We start from the raw sequence: 27,213 nt of genomic DNA on the forward strand, positions 1-27,213 counted from the left end.
TATATATAATATATATGTTTGTGCTCCATTAAACTAAGTTCAGATCATTTTTTCAAATGCATATTGCTAGAGGCAAAGCTTAACAGTGATAGGGAATTGTGAAAATTGCCATGAATTAGTTATTCAAGTGAGACAAAATGGCCAAAAAAATTATTTTCCACAAGTTTGTAACAGTAAGCAATGGGAACATAACCCAAAATGTACAAAGAGATTCCACTAAAATTGAGTATGCTTCCAATCACATGAAATTTTTTTTTTTGATTTTTGATAAACTTCAATCCATTACTGAGAAAACCGGGAACAAGCATGATAATCTTCCTTATAAGCAACTGCCAAAGCAGGTGGAAGATTATCCTTATTAAAGGGAAAAGGCATACAGTGAAAGAGAGCCAATTTAGCAGCAATGTGGGCTGCAGAATTGGAGGTTCTACTAGTCCAAACAAAGGAGCAAACAGAGAAATACTTTGCAAAGTCTAACAAATTACTAAAAATAGTGCTGGTAGACAAAACGTTCTTTATAAAAGGTTCTAAAATAGGCTCAGATATTTACGCCTGGTTTTGTTTTGTGCTTCCAATTTGTTCCTCATCTAGGATCAAATCAAGTGAGAAATCATCATAAGTCATAACCCAAGAAGAATGAAGAAGAAAAGGAAAGGAATTACCATTTGAATAACCCTCTCCCAGCTATTCAAAGTTTATTGGAAAAATTAAGGACTTGAGACTTGGGCAAGGCATTTTTACTAAGATGTGAGACAAAATGGCCAAAAAAATATTCTTCCCAAGTTTGTAACAGCAAGCCATGGGAACATAACACAATGTACAAAGAAATTCCACTAAAATTGTGTATGCTTCCAATCACAGGAAAAAAAATTGATGTTAAGCTGTAGACCATTAAACTATGGTAGAAAATAAGATCATAATAGAGACAAAATGTTCTTTTTAAAGGTTTTGAATAGGCTCAGATATTTACGCCTAGTTTTGTTCTGTGCTTCCAATTTATTCTGCATCTAGGATCAAACCAAGTGAGAAATCATCATAATACAAGAAAAACAAAGAAAAAGAGGAAAGGAATTCACATTTGAATAACCCTCATCCAGCTATTCAAAGTTTATTGAAGGAAATAGGGATATATGCATCTTTCATTTTAATTACTTTTTCCTTTTGGGTCCTTCTTAATGTGTGAATCAAATATATGGAATGAAATTTTATTCAAAATATTCAATAACCTTTGATTATAGAGAGTGTAACCAAGTACCTTTCGTACTCCACCATCCAAAATCCTAAAAGTATCCAAGCGAGGCATATTGGCACCATATTCCGCAGATGATTCATCAAATATAAACTGTTGACAGAACACAAGTCATCGAATTGGATCATGTTAATAATAATAGAACTTTGAAACAATTCAACAGTTTGGTTGCTTTGAAATCAATCAAATTGGCCAAGATTCTATACATCTCAGAAATTTTTATTATTATTAGAAAACTTTAGAATACCAAAAGCTTTGCTAAAGTGAGCCCCATTCAATTATATACACTGGTTCCTATATTTTTGAAATCCAAAAGAAAAAATTCATTCTTCTTTCAAAAAATTGTATTGAAATCAATTAATGATAGAGAATAGAATTCTAAAAAGTTCACTTTCTTTCATTTTCAACTGTTTTCTCAGCTAGAAAACAAAAATTCAAAACAAAAAAATGGGTATATAGAATGCGTACTGGAAGTGACATGTGCGATCTTGTCCCAATCCTGACCGGTTTCCTTTTCGCATCTTCTCTGTAACTCGAGACAATCGAGAATCTCCAGTGTTTGTAAAGACGAGAGATCGCGCATCTCGTCAGGCAGTGATTTCAGATTGAGACAGTTGTAAATTGTAAACCATTTAAGTGAGATAAGATTCCCAATCCACCGAGGCAATGTTTTCAGATTCTCACAATTTTCAATAGCGACCGTTTCCAGGGTTGTAACGTGTTGAAGACCTACAGGTAAGGAATTTAGTTTTGGAAGGCCGGAGAAGTGCAGATGAATGAGGCGATTGAGATGTCGCCATTCCATTCCGTCCACATCACTTTCTAGATTTAACTCCTTGCAAGAGTAAATGTATAATTGCTCGAGAGAAATTAGATTTGACACCCACCCATCTGGCAGAGACACAACATCTGGCAGATTTTCTATAGCCATAAATTTTAATTTGGAGAGATGAGAGGACGAAGAAGAGGAGGAAGAGGGAAGTATTGTCTCTTGAAAAAGCTTTGAGCTAACGTTACTTAGATCTAGGTATTCTCCGAGATAAGGGAACAAGGGCATGGAAGTCATATTAGGACAATTAAGAATCCAAAAAGAAGAAACACAAGGAAATGATGGCAGTAACCGGTTATGCAGATGTTGTTGATGATCTGTCATTGATGCGCTCCTCCACCATCCCTTTAAGTTAGGGCATTCCCTAATACAAAGAGATTTTAACGATGGGAAGAAGGATGGAGTAGAAACTTCCTCACTTATATCACGATCTGATATGCATTCCAAATCTTTCAATCCATCAAGCCATAATCTTTCTAAAAATGGGAGTTTAGACAATGGTGGCAAGTGGTTGCATCTGTCACATGTCCTTAAAGTGATGTTAACAAGATTTTTGATGGAAGGAAGCCAACTTGAAAATGTCACACCAGTGTAACCACCACACTTCCAAAATTTTGAGTTTTGGATGCGGCTGGAGGCTATCTAATAACATCTCATCATATCCTTCTTGGTGAGCCCATGTTAATTGAAATTTCTCAAGATGTTGCTTTTCCCTTAAATTTTTGACCTCGCATTCTGAGTTAGCATCTTCCAATTGTTCTAAAATTTGGATCTCAAGTGTTCCTCTGAGGTTGTTTAGCCCATTCAATGCGCCTAGTCCACCATTATTCCTCACAATGAATAACGGTAATGACTGAAGACCAGTCAGTTTCTGTAATCCTTGAGGCAATCTCAACTTAAAACATCCCCTATCATCAAGGTGTCTGAGGCTAACTAATTTTGTGATGTCCCTAGGCAATTGTTCAAGATTATGACATTCTTGAAGTTTTAGTGTTTGCAAATTCAACAATGCTATAATTGAATCAGGAAGAGTTTCAATAGGATTAAAAGAAAGATCTAAGTACTTCAAATGTATTAACTTCTCTATGGAATTTGGCATTATTTTAATATTCAATGCATGTAAATCTAATGCACGCAACCTTAGGAAACTCTCAATTAGTGTAATCAAGGTTAACTCATCCATGGCACCAGATGCATACTCACCATGTGTGAACAGAATTGTACGTACCTTGTTGCTTACTTTAATTAAACTTAAAGTTTTAGTAAAAGATGAGTCACTAGAAAATGATACATGACGATTTTTTTCATCTAAATAGTCAAGTTTACAATCTGCCCCTGCACTTGATAGTGCAAGATGATGATATAAATCATGCATCCTGTATGTCACTTGTGGATAAGAATAAGCTTGATAAAAAAATGACCTGCAAAGTAGATTCTTGAAGCACTCATCTACAACATCTTCTAATTGCTCTATATTATTTGGCAATTGGATTAACCCGTGTGCCATCCATAGTTGAATCAATGTCATCCTATAAATCTTGTAAGATTTAGGAAATAAAGAACAAAAGGCAAAACAACCTTTAATATATGATGGAAGATGATCATAACTTAACTTTAGAATTGAAAAGGTATTACCACCTTCCTGTTCAATTACATTTTCTTGTACCTTATCCTTCATCTTTAACCACCCATCTTTTTTTTTCATAATATAATGCATTTCCAATGGACTCTATGGCAAGGGGTACTCCTTGACATTTGTCTACAATCTCCCTTCCAATTTCTACTAGTTTAGTGTTGTTGGTCTCTAGCCTATTTCTAAATGCTATTTTCTCAAATAAAATCCAAGAATGGTCTTTAGGAAGACCTTTAAGATCATATATTGAAACAGGACGTGTAATCTTTGCAACCAATTGGACTCGCGTGGTTATTAGAATCTTACTTCCCTTTGCACCACTGATTAAAAGGCTTTTAAAGTCATTCCAATTTTTATAATTTTCGTTCCATATATCATCCAACACAAGTAAAAATTTCTTTTGATAAATTTTGTTAACAAGTTCCCTCAATGGATCCATGTTATGGACTTGACCCATAAGGACTTCAGGATTAAACTTACGACTTTTCTTTCGCATTAGTTCCATGCTATCATCTTTATCAATACCATTTATTAGTTTTTTAGCAATTGTTGTCACCTCGAAGACATTTGAAATGCACACCCATATTTTTAGCTCAAAATATGTATTGACTTTTTCATGATTGTATACATTTTGAGCAAGTGTGGTCTTGCCTAACCCCCCAATTCCCACAATAGCAATGACTGATATATTCTCATCATTATTAGGCTCCAATAAAAGTTTTATGATGGCATTTTTGTCATAATCTCTCCCAATAACTTCTTTATTTGGCAAACATGGGATAGACTCCCTGTTCAAACTCACTTGAGGCTTCACATGACCCTCATTAAAATGAAAGTTATTTCTATCTTGCGCCATCGCAATTAGATTCTGCCTCAATTCGATTATTCTAAGACTCATCTTACGATTTCTAAAAACAAGTGGGATACTTTTAAAGAAATTGCGTACCTTTCCTGCAGTATTCCCACTAGTCTCTTCTTGCTGCAAAGCTAATTCAATGTGGAACTTATACTCACCCAACAGGTCATCTGCATCATAAAAAGCGTCCTTGAGCTTTTCAAGCCAGTCACTGGCTTGATGGTTGCGGTTCGGCTGCTCCACTGCATCCAGAAGGACAGCTTGTATTCTGGACACTGTGTTCTTGAAGCTTTCAATGTCATCTTTAACATTCCACAGTGGCCCAAACTTTTCAAAAGCCGCAGAGCCCAAATTTTCAATTATGGTCTGTGCAACTCCGCAGAGGATTGCTTCAGCCATTTGTTCGTAGTGAGAGAAAGAAAGCCTAAAAGAGCGAAAGGGAAAGCAGGAGAGGGTGGGCTTCAAGTGGTTCAGTGCTAGAGTCTAGAGAGTATGAGAAAAACTTTCTATTGAGTGAAAGGAAGGCTAGAAGAACGAGGGGAAAGCTCGAGAGTGAGCTTGAAGTGCTTCATTATGCAACAGAGTGAAAAGGAAGGCTAAAATAGCGAGAAGAAAGCTAGAGAGTAATGTTGCAGTGAAGAAGGAGACGAGGAGGACCCAACATTTAAAGGGGAAGAAAGTTACCGTTACAAGTTTTCCTTTATGAATTTTCTTAGAAAGTTACATCAATCATGCATAGTGTTGGTGCAAACACAATGATAATGGAAATACACAAAAAGAAACTGAATAATATTTTTGAATTTTTTATTAATTTAAAGAGAGAAATTACACAACAATATTTGGACTGAGGCGCGGCACTCGCTCTCTTTAAGGAGATTCAAGCCCTTGGTTGACTAAACTTTGTAACCGGTGCAGACCGTCTCTGACTTGTCTCCCCCAGAATACAACAGCCCAACAAGTGTCGTATGGTTAGAACAACCTCTGCACAAAATGTTCAAGCTACCGTTATCATGCACAACTTTATGAATTTTCTTGGAATGTTACCGTTACCATGCATAGGAAAATGAGGAGGCACCATGTGATTGTGTTGACTGTTGAGCCCTTTTGAACAGAGAAAAAACCATTTGGACCCAATAGTTCCCTTTTTGCATGAACGAAGCTAATGCAAGATTTCTTAGAACAATCATGCTCATGCATTGGAAAGAAACAGAGTGTTCAGATGCAGAGCCAAGTGTAGTGGTAACTGGTAACATAGTGTTTTATATATGGCATACTAAATTACTAATAATAATGTAGCACTAACATTTAGCCTTGAAAGTCTAACCCAGTCTTTTTGCTTTTTGAATAAGAGTCCGGTAGAAAAATTTTTCAGGAATAGAAAAAGCTGTTAATACTTTTTCAATTTTCGATAAATTTTTTATTTCAAAAATAAATAATTATTGTGTGTCCTAAAGGCACAAATTAACAAAATCCTTTGAATAAATACACACGTTTCTGTTCTGTTCTTTATATATATATATATATATTTGAGAAACAGAGCATGGCGAGAAAAAAAAAACAGAGCCTACAAAGGCCATTATATGTAGATAACAGACTAATTAATACTAATACCCAATCAACTCTGTACACGTGTCCACTACTGCAAATAAAAAACAAAAAATCAATTATTGTTTTCTATTTTGTGATTTGTGTGTGTGTGTTTTTTTTCCCACTCATTTAATAAAAACAATGATAAAGCAAGGATTTTGTTTCCACCATGACTATCTGGGTTTTCGTGGGAAATGTGGAATTGGTAAAAGAAAAAGTACAAAAGCACAACTTTTACAACAATTTTGTAACGTTTGTAGTGGTAGTATGAGACAGCAATGATTGTTAAACATAGCTTTATTTTTCTTTTCCATTGCATCAAAGTCTTGAGCACCGTGTGAACCTACCTTGGCCCTTCTTTACACGATTAATATATATATATATATATATATATATATATATATATATATATATATTTGTGCCCCCATTAAAAACCATCTGGTATGGCATAAATAATTTACTATATCATACATTACATCCATCAAAATTCTTAAGGTAGAGCCATTAGCGCCAAATGGTCTAATTTTTTTAAAATAAATTTTAACATATTAAAAATTTACTTTATCTATTTTAGTATAGCATTTAACATTATATCTTACATCCCTTCTTTATTTTAATACGTCGCTTATTAAAATAACCTAAAATAACACCCACCATTTGGTAGAAGTGTACTATAAGATGTGTTAAAATAATTTGATATATGACATATGTGATGGAGATGTATTTTTGGTATTTGGTGTTTTAGCATTTGGCACACCTGTTGCCGATGCTCTTAGTTATTTCCTCTAATCATTTAGTTATCTCATTCTTTAAAATGTTTTAGTATAACTTTTTTTTTTCCCACAAAATTTGAAAATAGACCATAAATGAGTTGACCTTTGTCAAGTAGTAAGTGTTCAAATTTGGCTTGACAACGAATTACAAATATAAAATGTTTAAGTTTGGCTTGATAACGAATGTAAAATGTTTAAACTTAGCTCGAGTTTGAACCAATCCTATAATAAATGTTTGAAGTCAAGCTCGTTAAAAAGTCTAAAAGCTTGAACTTGACTTGACTCATTATTAAAGTTGAGCACAAACTTAAACTCGAGCTTATATCAAGTTTTTGAGTTTGACATCCAACACAAATATATTATCAAGCCTATATAAAGCTTATTTGTTTGGACAAGCAATTACTACTCCTAATTACTTAAAATCATAATAAGATATAGATTTAATTGTCAAACTTATATCAAGCTTATTACCAAGCCTATAAATGAGTTTAGGGTCAACTTGTTTTGTGTCGAGCACCAATGTTCATGAGTTTGTTCATGAATATTTTTTTTTTCTACTTAGACTTAGCTCGTTTATTAAATAAGCAGAAAAATGTAGGCACAAACTTGATTTTTTAATAAACAAACAAACATAAATGAGCTTTTTATTGAGTTGAGTCCAAACTATTTATGAATGACTTGGTTCATTTATAATCTACTTGAAAATTAAGTAGGTTGGGGGTGCAATATTTCTTTTATTTATTTATCTATTTATTTTTTTTTTTTGAGGGGGGGGGGGGAAATAATGGATCTTTATTAATGAGCGCCTACTAATTCAGTTTGTAAAACAGAGTGAACCTGTGGGGGTGCAATATTTGTAGTAGTTAAGAGTTACAAGCAATGTTAATTATGTTAAGTATAACATTACAATATTTCTTGGAATGTTACCATTATCGTGCATAGGAAAATGAGTAGGCACCACGTGAGAGTGTTGACTGTTGAGCCCTTTTTCAACAAAAGAAAACCGTTGGGACCCATATAGCTCCCTTTTTGCATTTAAGAAGCTAAAGCCAATTTTCTTAGAACAATCATGCTCACGCATGGGAAAGTAGCAGAGATTTCTTTTTTTTTTTTTTTGAAAAGAGAAATTCCATTAAAACCAGCAACTGAACTATAACAATGCACAGAAAGCAGCCCAGCTACAAGCAGTCTAAATGTATCAAATTTCTCACAACAGGGGGAGACACGCCCCTCCACACCTGATTAACATTATCACTTCTAGCAAACTTGGCCAGCTCATGTGCAACCTTGTTGAAGTCCCTTTTTAGGTGCCAGATCTGCCAACTGCTAAACTCATCAAGAGAGCTCAAAATACCATTGACAATGTGGCCGAAACCCCCATTGGAATCCTTGGACCAAATGCTATTAACCACTGATAGTGAATTTGATTCAATAATAATCTGTTGATGGTCCAGCTCCTTTGCAAGAAGAATCCCCGCCTCAATTGCTAGAGCTTCGGTCTCTTCCCCAGTAAAGTTCCCTGGGAGAACACGGTATAGTGCAGCAACAGTTACTCCCCTACAATCCCTTATAATCACCCCTATACTCGATCGCCTCCCATCATCTGCAGTGGCCCCATCAGAATTGATTTTGAACATCCCAGCTGGAGGCTTTTTCCAACTAATCTCACATGACGAAGACCCCAACCAACTAAACTTTGCAGCTTCCTTAAAGTCTTCAAGCATACTAGCTGCAAGATTCCAGACTTGCTCAGCCCCCTAACTGACCGATTCGAACACCCTCAGATTTCTATTATGCCAGACAGCCCAAGCTACCGCACACAACAACTCCATATCTCTAGGGGTGCCAACATTTAGCATTTTTAAAGCCATATGAGGGAAATCCAACATTTCAGCTCCAATGACAGTTGGACACTCCTTCCACTGGTTCCATATTCCCTTCACAGCACTGCAATAAAAGAGAGCGTGGCCAATAGATTCAGCCTCTAAACCACACACAGGGCACATTCCATCCGTATTCACCCCTTTTCTCCTTAAATTTAAGATAGTTGGCAGGGCATTAGCACAAGCTTTCCAGGTGAAGATTCTAATTTTTGGGGGAATCTGTAACTGCCAAATCCGCTTCCAAAGGGGAGTTCTAGGGTCACCATGAGAGCACTCACCCCTTTCTGATGGATTTATTACAATAAGGGCAACATAATACGCACTTTTTACAGAAAATTCTCCCTTTTTGTTTCCCACCCAAATTATTTTATTCTCAGGAAGATTATAGCTCAATGGAATATTGAGGATTGTTTCAACCTCAAAAGGAAGGAATAAAGACTTTAATGTATCAACCTTCCATCTTCTAGAATCCTCATCAATTAAGGCCGAAACCATAGGATAGTCATCAAAAGGTCGAGGAGGAGAAATTACTTTATAGGTTGTTGGGGTGGGGAGCCACTTGTCCTCCCAAATGTGAATGAGCCTTCCATTGCCAACCCTCCATCGGGTACCCTTCCGGATCACCTCTAGGCCTTTAAAAATGCTCTTCCATGTATATGACGGACTGCAGCCAAGCTTTGAGCTTAAAATGTCTCCATTTGGGTAGTATCTGACTTTAAAGACTTTGGCACAGAGGGAGTCCGGGTTCGACAAGAGTCTCCAACCTTGCTTGGCAAGCATTGCTAGGTTGAAAGCTTGGAAATCCCGGAAACCCATTCCACCATTTGACTTTGCTTTGCACATTTTCTCCTAGCTCACCCAAGCAATTTTCCTCTCTTCTTTTCTTTGCCCCCACCATAAATTTCTTATCATCCCTTCAATCTCCTCACACAAGCCTTTCGGGATTAGGAAGCAACTCATGGTATAGGTGGGAACCACTTGCGCTACCGCCTTTATCAAGATCTCCTTCCCTCCTATGGACAATAATTTCCCTTTCCATCCCGCTAATTTCCTTCCAACTTTTTCCTTCACTTCCGCAAACACTTCGGTTTTTGATCTTCCAATAATGGATGGGAGCCCTAGATATTTGTCATGCCTAGTGTCTTGCATTGGACCCAGGATGTTCAACACTTCACACCTTTTTTCCGGAGGGGTGTTATGATTGAAGAAGATTGAGGATTTCTCAGCATTAACTTTCTGGCCAGAGGCAGCTTCGTAAAGCTCCAGGATCTCGATGAGTTTATGGCATTCTTGCTCAGTGGCTTTGCAAAACAAAAGACTGTCGTCCACAAAAAATAAATGAGTAACCATAGGACTTCCTCTACAAATAGAGATCCCACTCAACATCTGATTCCTTGCTGCATCCTTAATTAAAGATGAGAATCCGTTTGCACATAACATGAACAAGTAAGGAGATAAGGGGTCCCCTTGTCGGAGGCCCCTTGTAGGGATAATACATCCATGAACCGTTCCATTAATAATCACAGAATAAGAAACAGTAGAAATGCACTTCATTATAAGTTGGATCCATTTCTCATGGAAACCCAATTTTTCCATTACTTTCTCAATAAAACCCCACTCCACCCGATCATAGGCTTTGCTCATATCGAGCTTGACCGCCATAAAATTCTCCTTCCCCTCTTTTTTATGTTCAAGGTAGTGCATCAATTCAAAAGCAACTAATACATTATTTGTAATGAGCCTCTCCGATAGGAAGGCACTTTGGTTTTCCGATATAATTTAAGGGAGTATGTTTTTTAGGCGGTTTGCAATTACTTTAGATACCAGCTTATAAACTACATTGCATAAGCTTATCGGCCTAAAATCAGGCATTTTGGATGGACTATTGGTTTTTGGGGTCAGAGTAATATTGGTACTATTTATATCAGCAATGGACATATTGGAATTTAGCTCATTCAGAACCATACATGTAATATCATTCCCTACCACATCCCAGTATTTTTGAAAGAAAATAGCAAACATACCATCCGGCCCTGGGGCTTTTGTGGGGTGCATTTGTTTCAGTGCAGCTACTACTTCTTCCTTTGTAAAGGTTGAGATCAGTTTCTGATTCATCTCATCGGTTACTCTAGTGGAGATCGTGTCAGTGACCTCAGAAATCCGGCTGGGATGGCATGTAGTGAACAAAGACTCAAAGTAAGAAATGGTCGTCGCAGCTATGCTCTCATTTGAATCACACCAGTTCCCACTCTCATCCCATAAACCACTAATGGAATTTTTCTTCCTCCTCTGTGAAGCCTTAGAGTGGAAATACTTTGTATTGCGGTCCCCTTGGCCATACCAAAGAACTCTAGACCTTTGATGCCAAAAAATCTCCTCGCAGTCAAGAAGGTCGTTAATCTCCCTTCTTAAGCTGTTTATCTCCTTTCCCATGATTCCATCTCTATCTTGGAGGGTTAAAGCATTAAGCGCTTTCCTTTTGTTCTGAATTTGCTTAGGCACGTAACCGAAAACTAACTTATTCCATCTTGCCAAATCTGCAGCACAACTTTGCAGGCCTGCAACTATGCCTTCAGGTGTACCTTGGTGCAAACCCCCCACCCAAGCATTTTTAAAAATTTCCTTACACTCCTCTTTTTTTGTCCACATTTCCTCAAATTGAAATCTACGCTTCCGAGAAGGCTGCACAACTGAGGAGTCGGTAATCAATAAGGCACAGTGGTCTGAAGTCGAATCTACCAAATGGAGGACTTTGGTTCCATTAAAATAGTCCATCCAGTCAGTGGTGGCTAGAGCTCTATCTAACCTCAGGTATACACGGTCTTCCCCTTCTTGCATGTTACACCATGTAAAATCAGGACCGCTATACCCCAAATCTTTAAAGCCACAGACATTTACTATCTCCCGGAAACTATCCATTTGCCTTTGGGGTCTTTGAGGCCCCCCCGACTTTTCCTCTCCAGACAGAATCTCATTGAAGTCACCAAAGCACAACCAAGGGAGCTGAAACTTCCTATTCAAGGCCACCAGTTCATCCCACGATTCCTTCCTTTTATGTGCCTTTGGATTCCCATAAAAACCGGTGGTTCTCCATCTGAAACCTGAATCTTTTTCTGAGATTACCGCATCAATAAAGCTTCTAGAGTATCCCATAATTTCTAAATCAACTTCCCTTTTCCACAGCATTGCTAAACCTCCACCCCTACCCTTTCTAGGCACAATCAGCCCATTAACGAAACTTATTTTTTCCATAGCTTTTATCTTAATTTTTGTTTCCGATAGGAGAACAATTTTGGGATCCCATCATTGGACTAATTCGCCCAACACTCGAACTGTCTGGAGGTTCCCAAGCCTCCAGCAGTTCCATCCTAAGGAAATCATTTTTCTCGGCGGTGCTGCCTAGCAGCCACCGCCGTTTCTTCATAGAGATTCTCATATTCCTTACCTTCACCGTCACAACTTTTCTTCTAGAGCTGGCCTTCAGTTTCGACCTCTGTGTTTTCACGCCTCTTCGTGCCTACTACTGTCTCTTGAGTATTCATACCAGTACCTTGGGCCTTTCCCATCTCCCTAGCAAACCTTTTTAAATTCCCCTTACCCGCTCCACTTTTTTCTTTACTTGGGCCGGCTTGCACATCTCTGCTTTCATAGTTTTTATTATTCAGCTTGGGCTTAAGTGGACTTGTCACTTCTTGCTCACCCGTGTTGGGCTTCACGGGCTGGCCCATTGTAGTTAACCCTTCCTCGTTGGTTCTGAACAGCTCTTTAACTAAACCACTCTTAGTTACCTTTTGTGTAATGCTAATGCCCTTTCCCTTGGTTACTTCCTGCTTCTCAGAACCCAACTTGTCCCATCCACTCTGATTACTTGCTGCACATATACTTGACTTTGCATCATGTCTCTGTTTTTCCAGATTTTCAAAATTTTCTCTTCCTCCGAGGTTGTCCTTTCTGCCCAAGCTGCCGCCTGAACGGAAACCACCAGCTCCCTCACCGTAGCTTGGAGCTTCTTCTCCGACTCGCCTCCACTTCTTGGTTCGTTACTGCTGTTTTCGGAGGCTCTGGAACCTTCGTTTGTTCCTTTAGAGCTGCTACCTACCCTCATCCACTCTCCATATTGCCTCTTCGATGGAAGATCTTCAGTCACTGAACCACAATGCTTCTCATCATGTCCTGTTTTTCCACAGATAAAACAGAAAGTGGGCAATCTCTCATATTTAAAAGAGACCCAGCATCTTTCTCCATCCATATTTGTAATATATTCGCCCCTTCTCAATGGCTTCTCAATGGGCAAGTCTACTCTCACTCGCATGAACTTAGCTTGGTCTGCTTGCCATGACCGTTTGTCCACCTCTATGACTCTTCCTATCTTGCTCCCTATATCACATCCAGCATCTTCAGTCATATGTTCAAAAGGTAGGCCCCAAACCTGGACCCAAAATGGTGCGTGGGTGAAGACCAAGTTGGCTGAAGATAAACCCCTCCTCCATCGGCATAAGAGTAGGAGGTTATTTTTGAAGTTCCACGGCAGTAGCAGAGATTTCAGAGGCAGATCCAAATGAATAATAAATTAATAATGTAGGTCCAACATTTTGCCTTAAAAGTCTAGCCCAGTCTCCTTTGCTTTTTGAGGAATAGAGCATGGCGGGAAAAACAGAGCCTACAAAGGCTATTATATGTGGATAATAGACTGACTATATCTAATATCCATTCAAATATATACACGTGTCTACTACTTCAAATAATCGTTACAACACTTAACCAATACTACTTGTCATATGAATATGCACTAATAGAAACGACTGTCGTATTACAAATTCCAGAGGACCAGAGTGTTTGCATTCAAAACTTTTTAGAGAAAAATAAAATAATGCTGAGTGGATGCCTATGGAGCACGAGTACATTTTCAGATTTAGGTGCTGGTACGGGTGCGAGACTCGGTAATTTTTGAAAAAAATAGGGTGCGGTGATTAAAAAATTATTAAAAATATTTTTATTTATATATTTTATATATGGCTAAGCATGCTTTTATATATAATAATAATAGAAAATTCATATAATAATAATAATAAATAAATTGATAGTAATAAGTACACAAAAGTTTTTGACATTTGAATTATTGACAGAGGTATTAAAATAGATGAAAATTCTCATAAATAAATAAATAAATAATAAAAAAAGATGTGGCTTAGTGGCTCACATATTTGGTCAGCCCAAAAACAAAATAAATGATATATGCGGTAGGTATTAAAATAAGGGGATAATTACACTTTACCCACCTATGGTTTGCCTCTAATTCGATTTGCCTACCCGTGGTTTCATTTTTGACACTTTACCCACCTGAGGTTACTTTCGTTTATACTCCGTAACCCACCTCTGTTAAAATTAGGGGTAAATAGGTATTTTTGCTCAAGTTTTATGTCTCTCTCCTCCCAAAACAAAAAATAGAACAAAAATTCAAGAGAAAGAAGATCAAAAAGTGGTATTTGTCTTGAACATGAAGAACATACCCAAAAAAAAAAAACCCAGATCAACCTACAAGATCACTGACTTAATGAAACATCTTCGAAAAATCATTTCTCTAGTTGGCAAGAAGCGCCACTGAAGCCGAATCAATTCCTTGTCCCTCCATGAAAATTGGGTTCTAATCTTTGGTCGAATTATCATTAACTTGGTTAGGATACGCTGCATTCAAATAAATAAATAAATAATAAATCTGAAGCCTAAAAATTAATTATAGAATTAATTAAGAATGATAATCAACCTCAATCACGTCACGAGTAGAATTTAACAAAGTTGGCAAAGCTCTTGTGCCGGTATGAATATTAGCCACAATATTCAAGTTCTCGTATCTCACTTCGATCTTGGGCATCACCAATCCTACTCTTTTGATATGACGAAAAAAATTACAGAATTAATAAATATAATGGTTGCAAAGAAAACACACACACACATATATATATATATATATATATATATATACACACAGAAGCTTATATGATTTTCTTCGATCCAGATTTCTACTCTCGAAGATTTCAAATCTCACATGCTACTTTTCAGAACAAAAAACAAAAGAAAAAACTGAAAGCACAGAGATTTCGTTCGTACTTATTGAGGCGTTCTTTAATGGCGGAAAGCAAAAGATAGTTATCTTGTTCGTTTGTGGCGTAGGAATTTTTCGAAGATGTTTCTTTAAGTTAGTGATCTTGTAGGTTGATCTGGGTTTTTTTTTTTTTTTTTGGTATGTTCTTCATGTTCAAGATAAATATCACTTTTTGATCTTCTTTTTCTTGGATTTTTGTGCTATTTTTTGTTTTGGGAGGAGAGAGACATAAAACTTGAGCAAAAATACCTATTTACCCTTAATTTTAACAGAGGTGGCATACGGAGTATAAACGGAAGTAACCTCAGGTGGGTAAAGTGTCAAAAATGAAACCACGGGTAGACAAATCGAATTAGAGGCAAACCACAGGTGGGTAAAGTGTAATTATCCCTAAAATAAGTTAAGCTTCCCATTAAAAAAAGAAAAAAAAAAAAAAAGGGAAGATGTGGCTCAGTGGCTCACGTGTTTGGTTAGAGAGGCACAAAAAAAATCAATGTTCTGAATACCGTTTTAGAACCCGTTTCGGTTTGTCAATTGGAACGGAGTATTTCAATATCGGTCTATTTTGGTATGCCGTTTCGGATTATAGCTATTTTTTTTTTTTTATATATTGTAGGTTATTCATCAAAACCCATATAAATATTTAAGAATTTTATAATTATAAGTTCATATTCCAACTAATATGTCAAGCTTATCGAGCCCAAATTCCAAATATCACTCAATAATAATAAAAAATTAATAATTGTTTTTTAGATTATAACAAGAGTAATGATAAAATTAAAATTAAAAGAAGAAAATTAAAAATGGTGAGACATAGGTTAGCCACGTGGAGTGGGGGTGGCTTAGAAGTCAACACAAATGACTAAAAATTAAAACTTTCAGCTTTCCCAATAAGTGACTCACGTGTGAAGGGCTCACAAAACTAAAAGAAACCAGAAGAAGCAAAGAACACAAAAAACTAGAAGAAGAGGAAGCAAAATAACGGAGAAGCTACCAGTTGTGAGGAAGTGGGTTCCTTCAAGAAACCAACGACGTTTTGGTGACTGCTGCCACGAGATCATTTCATTCAGCAAAAATCATTTAAAACGTAAAAATGTATGTTTTTTTTAGTATCAATATTCGGTCGATACGATCCGAATCGGCTCGGTTCAGCACGAACCGGCTCTCATTGGAGCCGAATCGGCATGAGTCAGCCCTCAACGGCGTCGCCCACCACACCCCACGTAATGAGAAATACAAGAAAAGTTGAAAAAACAAAGAAATAGAAAACATAAAAAAAAATAGAAAAAGAATAAAGGAAACTTTATGGTGGGCCCGGGGATAAAATACTTGGGCCCCATCAATTTTCTCTCATCTCCTCCATCTAACCAAACACTTATCAAAAATATTTCTCCTCACTTTTCTCTCATCCATTTTCCATCATCCCTAAAATCTCTCTAACCGAACGGACCCTTAATACATGCATGCATTGGATATATGGATGCATGTCATATAAATGACATGACCACATTAATTATGGGAGTCTTTGGCTTATAGGTCTCAATATAAAACAAAGGCATTATTTTAGCTTATAGCAATTCAACTAATCAATTAACAATTCTTAACCTTATATGATGGTTAGAAATTATAGAATCATATTTAATATTAAATACAAGAAAAGCTTAAGCATGTGGGTTTTCTACCAATTATGCTATATTAATCATTCACTTTTTTCATTAATATATTCCCACATAAATTTTTTCCACTATTATTTTTAATTATTATATAAAAATGATAAGATTTAAACCTATTGTGTCTGCTTTGTGAAAATTATATTTTATCATCATGTCAAGACTGTAGACACCCCATTTAGTTTTGACCTATATCTAAGCCCTTCAGTCCCAATGATGAGAAATCAAATCGCTACTAAAGAAATCAACATTGTGTATGGAGTCCTACGAAGATGAGAACCCTAAGAGTGGCCCAATATAATCCAAATCCAAGCCCAACTATGAAGTAAGAAATGAGCCCAAAGCCCAAAAAGTTCATTTTGACCTAATTTGGCCGATGTTGACAAAGAGTGCGTATGTCGGGTATATGATGCGCATGCACCCAATTTGTGGCTTACACACTCTTTGGACAGAAAACCTCAAATCACTCCATTTCCATTTTGATGAGATTCTAGGGCAACCAGCTTGAACAACTAGTTACCAAATGTACCATTAAAACCCTAGACTCTCATTTCTCCTATAAATACCTCCATTTTCAACATCCAAATGGTTAGAAACTTTTACCCTACAGAAACTTTGTTGAAATATCCTTAGAATATTCAAACTAAGAGTTTTAGGCTAGAATGGAAAAAAGGAGTGAGCATTAGATTGATTTTCAACCATCATTTGGTGAGAAAATAGTCTCTTACCCACTTTGATTCAAAACTTCTATTAGATTCAAGCTTTCAAACATACCACCTAAGGTTATCCAGTCAACCCTAATTAAGTCATTCAAGTCATCCTCCCACACACAACTGCAGTAGTTAATTTTAGCCAAGGGGCCAGTAAAAAATAACATCATTGTAAATGCTACGAGAAGGAGATGTGGGTCTTTCCTATGATTCACACTCTCCTCCTCGATTCTTGTTCTTTTATGCTGTTGATTATTTTTTAATCTTTTGATATGCTTATTTTGTACCATAACATGCTTTGCATTAGTTGTTTGATTGATTCTTTGCTATTTTGATTGAGAGCATGTATAAACCCTAATCTGCCTCAAGGTGTGTATGCACCTTGGAAGATGCTTACGCACTTCTTGAGTGGCGTATGCACTCTTTGAATGGTTATGATTCATATTTTGGTCATTTTTTGGGAATCTGCCTTGAATCTCAAGTGCGTACGCACCTTTCTTACAGCTTACGCCAGTTTGGGCTTCAATAAGATTTCTTGCATTTTCTGTTTTATTTGTCATTAATGTCATGATTATTATCTTTCCTTATCTGCTTTATCTATTTTAATTGTGTTTATGTGCTAATAGATTTGTTTCCTTTTGTGTAATTGCAATAATTGCAAAATATCCACACAAAAAAATCTTCTTTTCTTTCCTTTTTCCATGTCTAATCCTAATTTACTCTCTCTTTTCTCTCTCATCCACTCTCTAATTCTAGCTTGAACCCAATAAGGCAATTAAAAGTCTTAGAGATAAGTAAGGAAATATTTCTAAAACCTAAAGTCAATATTCAACTAGTATTGTGGGCGTAAGGGAGTGCGCCTCGGCCTTGGAGTGGACCGGGCATAGGATGAAAAATGGAGTCGCTACCTAGATTAGGTCTAAGAACCATATTAGGCCTTCTGGGCTACTTGCTTACATGCATGGGTCGGCATACCAGATTATGGGTCCAGAATTTGAGTATGACTTGGGAAGGTGTTAGGCACCCAAGACTGCTCGACTTGTAGGCCAGTCACCATTATGTGTTGCTAGGCCATATTTAAATAAAGAAATTATTAAGAGAGCTTAGTCTTAACCTAAAAATACATCATGCACTTAAATAAAATAACACACACAACATGTTGAATATCACAATATAAAAGAAAATGAATAAAAACAATCAAACAAATATATTAAAAAAGGAAAAAAAAAGATAACAATTAAATAAACACAAAAGGAATCAATATCAAATAAACCAAACATGGCAAAAGGACTTAAACAAACATGGAAAATAAAAAAAAAACACAATTAATTAACCTAAACAGAGTCAAACAGAATCAAATAACACAAGGAAAAATAATCAAATAAACAAAACAATATTTTTGCCCTAATCTGGGTTCGAGGTGCGTATGCATGGTCGAAACCATGCACTCGCATACTCAAGATGCATACGTATCTTCTAGCACATATTTAAAAAATCACATGTTTATAGATTTAATCAAACAAAGATATAACATGTGAGATCAAATAAACATGTTAGAAACCCTAAACACTAAATTAACATAAAGAAAACAAAACAAAGCATCAACATAAAAGATAACCATGAACAAACCAAATAAATATGCTAGACTAACATAAAATAAATAAGGCGAAAATACACTTTGGCCCCTATATTTTGGGCCGATTTTCATTTTGGTCCCTATTTTGATTTTGCTACTATTTTAGTCCCTAAAAACAGAAAATCAATTCTATTTTTGTCATTGTCGTCAACCCACTAACAGAAACCTTCTACGTGGCAGACGGAATGTCTTGCTTATTGACTTGACGCTGATGTGACCATTAAAATATTATTAAAAAAATTATTTGGCATTTTTTGAATGCCACGTTAGATTTAAATTAATATAAAATTAAAACAAAAAAGCCAGGTCGAAAAATTCAAACTAAAAACTAAAATAAACATTAATATAATTTTTTTTACTCTTTTTTTTTTTCATAAGAACATTCCTTCTCTCCCCAACAACATGAAGTTCATGTTGTTCCCCAACAAACAAACTAACAAATCCAAAAATTTTCTTAGGAAACAAACACATAAAAACCCAAAAAATTCAGCTCAAAAACAAAACCATAAATCTCAAGGCCACCATTTTCTCAAATCCCAGCAAAATCATCAATCCAAAGCCCTAAAGTACCAAATCAATCCAAAAATACAACACAACCGACCCAAACAAAAAAATCTCAAACCCTGCAAACCCAGCAAACCCACCTCAAGCAACAATCACATATCAAACCCAGTTGAACCCACCAACGATCACCGATCAAAGCCGAAGAGAAAGCCCAAATCCCAGTGAACCTAGCCACCACCAACATCTCTTTCTCTGTACCCAGATCTGATCAAACCTTGTCAAACCCACCAATGATATCAATCAAAGCCGAAGAGAAAGCCCAGATCCCAGCAAACCTAGTCGAACCCAGCACCCACCAACATCTCTTTCTCTAAACCCAAATCCAAAGAGAAAGCTAAGAGAGAGAGAGAGAGAGAGAGAGAGAGAGAGAGAGAGCTTCATTTTTTTTGGTGAATAGAGATTCAATCTTTAAAACTAAAAAAAGTAAAATTTTTGTCTGTTTTTTATTTTTTTAATTAAAATTAAAATTGAGGAATTAAAAAATTTTGTTTTAATTTTTTATTAATTTAAATTTAATGTGGCATTTAAAAATGCAAAATAATTTTTTTCAATAATATTTTAATGGTTGCATCGGCGCCATGTTAACAAGCAGGGCACTCCGTCTACCACGTAAGAGTTTTTTGTTAGTGGGTTGATGACAGAGACCAAAATAGAATTGATTTTCTATTTTTAGGGACTGGAATAGTAGCAAAATCAAAATAGGGACCAAAATGGGAATCGATCCAAAATGTATTTTCGCCAATAAGTAATCATCTAAAACTTTACATTAGACTAAAATAACAAATCAAGTAAAACAAAAACAAATTACAATCAACCCAAGGTCAGATTAAAACATATGAAACATAATTAAAAACATCAAACAAATCAAATATAAGAATTAAAGAAACTATATTAAGAAACTCAATTGAATCATATTAAACAAAGAAATAATTCATGGGAAGAACACTCACCTTGCTTAAGATTATGAGTTTAGAGATTGTTTAATCGACCCCTCAGTGCCTACAACACAAAAATTAGATTGATGGAACAAGAATAATTAAAGAACACAATAGTTTTTAGGAATCACAACTCAAGAACAAAGTTTAGTTTTGAAAAGGTTTTGAGAAATCAAATTAGAACATTAGTTTCTACTTTAGAATTAACTAAAGAAAGGATTTGAATCTGTAAAAAATGGTGTATGATTTTTAGAAAAGAGAACTAGGGTTTTAGAGAAGATAGAGGCAAAAAATAAACTCTCTCTAGCTAGGGTTTTCATTGGAGATGTAAGGCGAGTATTTATAAGTTAAACTTAGGATTTTTGGGGCTTTTTAGAGGTCTTTGGATGTTCCCAAGGGTCTAAGGGCCAACCCTCATCAAAGAATGATATTTTGGGCCCTTAAAATGGATGTTCCTCTGCCCAGAAAATGAGTGCGTGTATGCATCTTTCGAGTGTGTGCATGCTCACTTGATTCATGCATACGCATATCTTAATTCCTGACAACTCTAATAGTCTGACTTCAAATGATCATAAATCACTCAATATAAATTCAAATTAGGTACAATATATGTTAAAATTGAAGCCCAGGATGTCTAATTTCCAATGAAACAAACCTCACTCAAAATTTCTTTGTAGATCAAAAGTTATGGTCAAAATAGTGAGCAAATGTCATTTTTCAGAATCGTTTTCAAAGCGATTTGAACACTTTTGAATTGTGATTACTTCCAAACTATTGTGAAATCTTTAATTACCCTTGGTTGACATATGTAAAACTCATCATTGGGGCTGGAAACCAAATATTATTAACGGGTACAAAATGAGGTGTCTACAAGTATTCAATGCATTTGAGATTAATTGGCTATTCAAACATGAGGAAAGTATTTCAAAAATGACTTTAATGCAATTAAGATAATTGATTTGAATTTAAATGGTAACATAAGAAGTCAAATAATCAAGCCTTAATTAATCAAAACTCTTTTAGGTCTTAAAAGATGCAAGGTTCTTAATGTTAAATTAAGACAACTCAGGTCTAATATAGTGAAGACACACATCAATTAATGAAGATTCCATTTCAAGTAACGACCCCTCGTTCTCATAAGACTTAAACATCATTTGGAGTAAGACTTGCCATTCTGTTTGGTATCCATGTGCATGTGCTCGTGCATATGCATGATTGGGTCTACACATGCACATACTTGGATGTTATTGTTTTATCTCCATTATGCTCACATGTTCATATGCTTTTACGCTTGTGTGCTTCATGCTTGCATGTTTACGTGCTAATGTTGATATTCTGATCTCCACCATGTTCATATATTGATGTTGTTGTCTAAATCCTTTTCATGCCTTTGTTCTGTGATCACATGTCTACTTCACTTTCTATATTTGTTCACATGACTTGTAGATTACACTTAGGTCTAGATACAATTGAACACTTTTGAGCCTTTAGTATGAACATACCTTCTGTCCAAATTGAGCAACAATATATGAAGGCCAGCTATGGCTTGGCGGGCTTGGGGTGCCTTTTCTCTTCCAATCTTGTACCCTAACTCTGGACCTTGTTTGGTAGGAAGACCTTCATGGAGTTATGTTTTGGTTCCTGGACCTATAACTTGGTGGCAAGTCCATTGGCCTCTTTTTAAGAGGCACCACGTACTCCCAGGCTTGTGTCGGCTTTGAGTCTAAAATCGCATTCAGGAAGATTAAGTATTGCGCACCCTGCCTTCACAAGAAAGAACTGACATGCTAATATGTCATCTAAAGGAGATACGAATTATGAAACTTACAAAGACAATAATTGTTTTTTTGGTGTTGCTAGACAAAATTCAAACCCAAATCACCAGAAACGTAAATACGCACTTCAATGTTACTCTCACAAACTAATTAAGCAAACTTCAATACAATACTTAAAAAATATATATTATATAATAAATTTGATAAAGACCTATCAAATGTTAAAATAGTATATCACTAGCATTCTTGTGTGATGCATGAATTACTGAAAAAATCATATATTATATAATAAAAGTTAAAGTTGGATTTAGAAGCCATGATTATGCCAAGTGATCGCACCAAATTGTAGCAATTTTTTGGATAGAAAACATGCTTAATTGTTCTTATCAACTTTCTCTCTACTATTTTATCATTTTTCATCTCTCAAATTATCTAATCCTGAAAATTAGGTCACAAGATTTTATGTATGTAAAAGAAGGAAAATATTTAATATTATCAAAGTTATCTTATTAACTAGTGAGTTTATTACTTGAAACTTTAATGGAGGTTCACCTAGAGTAAACTATCTATTTATAATATATTATAAAAGTTAAATCCCAAAACTAGTAAATGCATTCTATGGTGACAATTATTCCTTTTCAAAGCATACTACAATGATACGTGACAACTTCCTATATTTAATTTGTATGATATGGATAAACAATGCCACATGTAAAAAAATTAATTGTACATAATAGCATGTTTGCCATAATACTAGACACGTGGTATATACTTAAAAATTTTGAAAGAAATAAATGCTTTTTTATTATGGTATTTAAGTTCACATTTTATTTTTATTTATGACCACTAATTCTTAATTTTTCATTTTCCCATTTTATTTTCCTAACCATTCCTCTTCCAAAAGTTTTTCAAGTATTTTGTTCTAAATAAAAAGTAATTTGTTGAAAAAATATTTTAATTGAGTAATAAATATGTAATCTAATTATCTATTAGATATTATCTATTGAGATTTAAAAATATATATTATTTGGAACCATAATTAAATACATTACAATTAGAAAAGAAGCCTAGAAGTCATTTTATTTTTTCTACTATTTTTGGTTTTGTTGTTGTTTTTTTTTGACACAAAACTGTATATATATATGCTTTTGGGTAATGGTAGGAAGTGTTTTTGCTTTTATATCACATAATTATTTTAGCAATTACAATTACATTTACTTCAATTATCTACATGTATAATGTTTCATCATCTTCCCCTACTTTTCGTCTTTCTCATCCCCTCCTTTTTAGTGAATAAGTTTCATTCCGTTTTCCCTACTATATATATATATATATATATATATATATATGTATGTATGTATGTATGTATGTATGTATGTATGTATGTATGTATGTATGTATGTATGTATGTATGTATGTATGTATATGTTCTCTCATTATCCTTCTTATAACCAACAAGCTTAGTAATTTTGATGAGAAATTTGTTTCACATTTTCATTTTTATTTTTGTTTTTGTTCTCCATTATTAGAGGTACCTCTCTCTCCCTCTCTCTCTCTCTCTCTCTCTCTCACACACACACACACACACACACACACACACACACACACACACACTTTGCTATTAATCTCTAACCTTATTCTTTGATTTTCTTAAATACTTTTAATTTTACATTTTTTTTTTGTATATGTAAATTCAAAATTGAACAAAATTTAAGGCAAAAGATTGATTTGTGTATTTTTAGTGTTTAAAAATTTTTGTTATTAATTTGATGTATATGCAGATATATTTTCTTTTGGTGTTTTGATTAGTGGGTGATATTCAATTTGGTTATTTCATATAAACTTTTTCCAATTGTAATCCAAATATTTATTCGTATTTGCATGATTGTGAAATTGATTGTGTATATGAAAGTTTCTAATAATTATATCAACGTTTTTGTATCTAACATTTGGGTTATAATTTTTTATGTTCATCCTTAAATTATACAATGTTTTCCTTTTATGTTTCAAATAGGAGGTTTTATCTTCGTTTTATGCAATTGTAACTTCATAAAAAAAATAGTTACATATTGTTTAATATATTCTTATTGAAACACACAACTAACATGCATGATAAAAATTAGCCCGTTCTATATTTAAAGGAAAACATTATTTTTAGATGTTTCAATTTCCCTATAATTTTCATCTCGTTATCAAATTAATTTTACTATCATGTCTTTTTCTTTCCTTCACATTAAAATTGATATAAATATTATAATATTAAAATTTTATATATCATAGTATAGTCTCAAATTTTATATAATAATCTTTTGATGTGATATATAAATAATATTAATATATTTAGAGATTTTGGTTGACCTTTTATGTAATAAATATAATTGAAATAATGAATTAAAATTTTATTCTTTGTTTTACTGATAATTGCTAACAATTTTTTCCCAGATTATAATTAATTATGTTAATGTTAAACTGGTAATTTTATGTGTTGGGGGTATTTTGATCATTTCTTGGGTTTTGGGGGGTATTTTGGTCATTTTTGGGTTTCTAGAGTATTTTTTTTTTCATTTTGTAAGTTTTGAGGTAATTTTGGTAATTTTTAGGTTTTTGGAGGTATTTTGGTCGTTTTTGAAAATTTTAGAGCACTTTGGTCATTTTCACTTTAGGGGCACTTTGGTTGGGTTGGGTTTGGGTTAGAAGCCATTAGTTAAATAGGTTTTAATGGGTAAATATGTTTTATATACCCAACTTAATTATTCCCACCTCAAACGCACCCATTTGACACCCCTAATTTTGATCAATTTTTAGGTTTCAGAGAGTATTTTGGTCATTTTTAGGTTTTGGGGGTATTTTGGTCATTTTTGGGTTTCTAGAGTATTTTTGTCATTTAGTAGGTTTTGGGGTTATTTTGGTAATTTTTAGGTTTTCGGAGGTATTTTGGTCATTTTTGAAGATTTTAGAGAACTTTGGTCATTTTCACTTTAGGGGCATTTTTGTAATTTTGATAATTGGGTAATTGGGTGGGTTGAGGTTTACCCATAATAATTTAGTTGGGCTGGGTAAATAGGTTTTATATACCTAACCTAATTGTGCCCACCTCAAACCCACCCATTTGACACTCCGAATTTTGATCAATTTTTAGGTTTTAGGGATATTTTGATAATTGTTTTTAGGTTTTGAGGGTATTTGGTCTTTTTTTTTTTTTTTTTTCACTTGAAATATCTACTAGTTTTAGAATAAATAATTTTATATTCATACAAATAGTACACACTGTGCAATAATTTGCTCGTTGGGTCTTAGGTGGAATAACCCTTGCTCATGGGTTCGATCCCCCTTGTAATGCTTAACTGTTTTTAAAATAAAAAGAAACCTCATAATTTTGTAGTAATAGGTGACGAAAAATTATTTTGTTACCTAAAACACATAAATCTTAATTTTGGGTTACGAATATAGAATTTCGACACCCAAGATAGGCCTTTGGTGATGCAAATATTTTGTCTCCTTACATTTGTGTTTTTTTTAATGACCTATAGTGACGAAATAAATATTTCGTCACCAATTTGAACATCTTTAGTGATGAAATATTGATTTCGTCACCAATTTGAACATCTATAGTGACAAAATATTGATTTCGTCACCCATTTTAAATTTTTGGTGACAAACTCTTCTTTTCCTCACCGAATGCTAACATTTAGTGACGAAATTGTTTATCTTCACTAGATTTCTTCACAACAGCCCACTTTTGTTGTAGTGAAATTTCACCTATGTGGGTGTGGGGGTGGGGCCGCTCCCTATGAGATTTGGACTTAATCTCAAATACACTCATGAAACTAGGATCAGCACATGGCTGTAAAGTTCTAGCTATAAAAGCTCATATCAATACTTGGGTTGTTATGTGTAAGCAATGAGGCTTAATTTCCCTAAAGTAGTCCTAGTTCAAGTCGGAGACCACTACGACTCTAGAGTTGAAATTGTTGTTTTACTAAGTGAAAGTTCAATGCAGAGCACATCTTCATGATGCATAGTGGCATGTCTTGGCTTGGTAATCTCTCTTTAACTAAAAAATTTAATATTAAAATGAGTGGGGGAATGTTGGAGCATTTTAAAATTAATTAATTAAAATGAATAAATATTACAACATAAATGTAGGAGTGAATATGGAAGATGAGGAGTTAATAAAAATGTTTAATTCCACATTGAAAAGGAGAGAGAATATTTTATTCATTTTAATTGTGGTGATAAATGGACTAATATGAATTGAATCAGATATTGGGCTAGATACGTATGCAATGGGGAGGTGAAGAGTGGAGGTATAAAAAATGAAAATGAATCAGCCTTTTGGATCCTCCTACTTGACAGCCCAATCCAAGTTATTGTAAATATACATTAAAATATAGAGAGGTTCTTGGCAAGGAATGGTGTTTTTTCTGGTGGAGTTTTGGGCTTGAATACTTTGTGCAGAGGTTGTTCTAGTCATACAACACTTGTTGGGCTATTGTATCCTAGGGGAGACAAGTTAGAGAAGGTCTGCACCTCTTACAAAGTTTAGCCAACCAAGGGCATGAATGTCCTTAAAGAGAGCGAGAGTCGTGCCTTAGTCCAAATAGTGTTGTGTAATTTTTCTTCTTTAAATTAATAATATTCAGAAGTATTGTTCAGTTTCTCGTTGTGTTATTTCCATTATTATTGTGTTTGCACCAATAATTAGTATGCTCATTATATTAAAAAACAATATACCGAATGAACTAATAGTTGATTTTCATTTTGGGTCCGACTACATTTTCATATTTTAATTTTGGCACATTTTGATTGATTGTGAGCTGTAATATGATTTTAAATATGATTTTTAGCCAATTTTAAGTTTGTGTCTAGTATGTAATGGTCCAAGAGACCTATGTATATTGTAGGCCCAAGTAAAGATTTAGCTCCTAAAGGATTTTTTTTTGGGTGAATATAAGCAAAGCTGGCCAAACTTTATTTTTTTGGTTTTTTTTTTTGATAGGATTATTAAAA

The 27,213-nt window shown here is 34.7% G+C and overlaps 1 pseudogene; it reads right to left on the bottom strand.

The window, feature by feature from the left end:
• Positions 1–282: 282 nt before the first annotated feature.
• Positions 283–5,136, bottom strand: LOC142639943 (putative disease resistance protein RGA4; annotated as a pseudogene).
• Positions 5,137–27,213: the final 22,077 nt, after the last annotated feature.

The sequence above is a fragment of the Castanea sativa genome, chromosome 6, assembly GCF_040712315.1.
Source record: "Castanea sativa cultivar Marrone di Chiusa Pesio chromosome 6, ASM4071231v1".
In the NCBI taxonomy this organism is placed as follows: Eukaryota; Viridiplantae; Streptophyta; class Magnoliopsida; order Fagales; family Fagaceae; genus Castanea; species Castanea sativa.